At 38.5% G+C, this 4,104-nt stretch overlaps 1 protein-coding gene across 1 annotated transcript in view; it reads right to left on the bottom strand.

Annotated features, from left to right (window-relative positions):
* LOC106867686 (protein unc-13 homolog D) overlaps positions 1-4,104 on the bottom strand; it is a 162,546-nt gene that overhangs the window by 47,826 nt on the left and 110,616 nt on the right. The gene's annotated exons all lie outside the window — the stretch shown is intronic.

Below are 4,104 nucleotides of genomic sequence, written 5' to 3'. Positions count from 1 at the left end.
GTATGTGGTACCAGCAGTGGTACATTATACACAGAACTGGCAAGAGTGCTATTCATGTGGTACCAGCACTGGTAAGGGTGCTTTGTATGTGGTACCAGCACTGGCATGGGTGCTTTTTATTTCATACCAGCAGTGGTACATTATACACAGCACTGGCATGGGTGCTTTTTATGTGGTACCAGCAGTGGTACATTATACACAGAACTGGCAAGGGTGCTTTTTATGTGGTACCAGCAGTGGTACATTATACACAGAACTGGCATGAGTGCTTTTTATGTGGTACCAGCAGGGGTACATTATACACAGAACTGGCAAGAGTGCTATTCATGTGGTACCAGCATTGTAAGAAAACTATAGAGATGAGAAAAGGGGGAGATGATGTGAAACATAACCTTCAAAATGTGATGTAAATGGTCATTGTGTATGAACTGTGATGCTGCATGGTAGTGAGGTATAAGCACTGAACGTAGAAGATGTGCTAAGGATGGAAAGAAAAGTGAAGCAAGTATGATCTGCTTTCTGTGTAATGTTTGTGTGCATGAATGACAAAGTAAAGATGAGCTGAGAGAAAAATTAGGTAAAAGATGAATCAGTTGTTGATATACAACAGGAGTGGTTATACTGGTGTGGACAGGTAATGCATATGGATGAAGAGAGTTGGGTGCAAAATTGACTGGTCATTCGTGTGAAAGGAACCGGTGAATGAAGAAGACCAAGGAAGACATGGGAAATAGTGGTGAAGGTTGATCTCAGGAGTTGATGAAGGAGCACAACAATGTTACTCTGTTTGTGAATTATTTCACTAGGGATCAGCAGAGAAGTGTTTGGAACCTGGGTGAGTTGCTTGCTGAGCTATATATGTAGAGAGATGATGGTAGTGACGAAGACGGAGGTTGCTGTAATGCTGTTGGACGAAGTTGCTGAGTCTCAAAGTGGCTGCTGTGGTGTCGTCACTGGAACTGGCTGTGTCTTGTGTGGTCAGTGGCTAGACCTAAAAATGTCTAAGACCTGTACTGAGGGAAAAGCTAGGTTTTTGTAGAAAGGAGTAGGCTTGAAATAGTGTGCAAAAAAGGTTGTTCACGTGATGCTATCTAAAGTCTCTGATTGGCTGTCTGCAGTCAGTTGGCCCAACAGAGTAGGAGACAAATTATGTCAACACCAACCAACCAGAGTAGTGAACACAATGAGATCCAAACAGTGGCCGAAGGCAAGTTGGTCTCTGATACGTTCGAATGCACGTATATATAGAGTCTATGCTACAGGTTTAACGGTATTCCGTCTGCATCCATGTTCTGAGTTTAAATTCTATTGAGGTCAACTTTATCTTTCACCTTTTCAGGGTCGATAAAATAAGTACCAGTTAAACACTGGGCTCAATGTTCATTGACTTACATCCTCCTGCCAAAATTGCTGGCCTTGTGCCAAAATTTGAAACCAATATTAGCATTATCTTTCAGTGTATGGCAAGCATACCCATGCATAATCTTTTGTCGGTAGCATATGTAGTGTGCTTCTCCCCCATGTTTTGATGGGGTGTGAGTATGCTAGTCCAGTAGTTCCGGGTCACTGAACACTTATTAAAAATTCAATTTCAGTCCATGAAATGTTGTTCTCTTCACTTTTGAACATATAATTAAGTTATATGTTTTTGTTGTTGTTGTTAAGCGGATGCTGTCCAAGTGATACCATACAGAATTCAAAGGCTGTTTGAAATGATCTTAAACCTTTTGCCATATCTTTTCTTCTGAGACAGAACCTGTCAATATATTTCTGACAAGACTTCCAATAAGTATCAGGTTCTTCCAGGTTTTAATATCCAAAGAGTGGATCTCTGCGATAGACAAGCTATGTATCCCAATGCAGATACTACAAATTCATTGAGAAATATTATTTTGTTGTCAGAATAAAACCCTGACTCCCATATTTCTTAAGCCTGGTGTAAAATATCCTTTTGCAATTCTAACTTTGTTCGCTGTGCCTTTATATGATACCTCTTTGTCAATATCTTGGTATTTGCAACCCATATCGTATGGAACATGAGCAACAGAAAGACAATTGATGTAAAGGTTATTGATTTTAGAAGTAATTTTCCCACATTCACTCATTCAGTATAAGCATTTCTGTTGGCTAAATCCCATCCCCATATCAACTGAATTCATTGTTATAGAGTTCAGTGTTTCTGTTCATTGTAAATATTTCCAGAATAGATCTTAAGATTGTCAACAAAGAAATCTTGGATGCATTGTGGTTCTTGCTGTTGTAAAGCTTAGCATATTATACAAAATTACAAAAAAAAAATGACCGTGAATTTATTACCAAAATAAGCGGTAGCACAGGAAAAATGTCAACTTGGAATATTCCAAAGAAAGATTTGCAATATCAGAAACAATTACCCCACTTTTTAGTTAAAAGTCTGAAGCTTGTTGACCAGGTCCTGTGCAAGCCTATCAGTGGTAGCAGGTACTTTTACCAAATGTAATGATTCCAACAAGTAATGGTAGAGAATAATAGCAAACATCTTCCAATAATAAAACCATAATCAGCATGGCATTGACTAGATGTTCTTCATCACATACTCCAACATCTTCCCACCTGTCTTTTTATTTTGTTGCTTTGGCAATGTCTTAGAAGGAATTGATTTAAACAACTTATCTACAACATATTACATAATGTTTAGACAAGTAATAGGTCTATAGTTTTGTGCCAAGTGGGTGTTTCTAAACTTGGCTACAAGATTTGTTAGTATTATAGAAAGCCAAGAAAGCCAATTTCTTACGTCAGTTTGGCATTCCATAGTTCCTTTAAACAAACATGTAAGTGATTTTCTGTAAATATCAATAATTTGTGCCAGTATTCAAGTATTAAGTTTCTTCTTATGCTTTCCTATATATGTCAGCATTATCATTGTTATTATCATTTAATATCCATTTTCCATGCTGGCATGGGTTGGTTTGCATATATATGTGAGGGTGGATGTGTTAGATAAAAGTGCACAAAGTACCATTTATTGAAATATAAGTTTCTACATTTGTATATAGCACGTTTACATATGCTTGGACATGGAAAGCCCATCACTAATGAAATGGCTTCAGGAGAGGCACCACTAAAATAGTAAACAAATGGTAAATCTGTTGACAAATGAAGACAAAATGGAACTGACACTCATTGATGCTGCATCGAAAAGGCCAGGGAACAGAAGACATGCACTCAACACCAGAGCTGAAGACACCTCCGAAAGGGGAGGGGGGGCACCACGTCAAAACGGTAGAGGAGTAGGGGCCGAAACCGGAAGTGGTTCCTCCTGATGATGTCTTGAGCTAACTGGATCCTATAAAGGAGCTGTTGTGGTAGCAGACCACGAAACATGGTTGAAATTCCTCCTATCCAAAGTTGTACTTTAGAAATATAGAGGTGTATGGCTCAGTGGCTAGGGTATGGAACTGACAGTCATAAGGACATGGTTTCAATCCCCAGATGCATTTAATGTTGCTTCAGTCTATTCTGCTGAAAATGAGAATGGGCTAGAGAACCATCCATGAGTAATACCAGCAACAACTAATGGTTAATCCTGCAATGGGCTGCAGTCTTGTTCAGGAGGTAATACCAAAAACAACTAATGGTTAACCCTACAATGGGCTGTGGTTACTGTTTAAGAGGTAGTACCAGCAACAATTGAGGATTAACCCTGAAACAGGGTGGTGCCCTATTCAGTGAGAAATATTACACTTTAGGTTATTTATACAGCATGGAAACCAGAATAATATCCAGATTAATGAGTCAGAAGTTTTGTAGCAAGCCTAAAACCTAAGAAAACTTTAGGAAGATGCATATTAATGGTTGGTGGAAGAATCAGTAGATCATCAAACAAAATACCTAGTGGTATTTGATTACAGTTCTTTATATTCTGAGTTTAGCTGAAGCTGACTTAACTGTTGGTCACTAGTCATGTGCTGGGGTAAATATAATCATCTATATCATTGAAAATGATAGATCATGATTGCAATCTGATGACTGAAACCAATAAATGAATACAAAAAATAAAGGTCCTTCCCAAGTCATATAGACTTGTAGGGCCGGTTGCTCGGACTCTCTGATGTATATACC

This window comes from Octopus bimaculoides, chromosome 1, assembly GCF_001194135.2.
Source record: "Octopus bimaculoides isolate UCB-OBI-ISO-001 chromosome 1, ASM119413v2, whole genome shotgun sequence".
NCBI lineage: Eukaryota > Metazoa > Mollusca > Cephalopoda > Octopoda > Octopodidae > Octopus > Octopus bimaculoides.
Note: the sequence above shows the minus strand (reverse complement) of the source record. Positions and strands in the feature narration are given on the sequence as shown.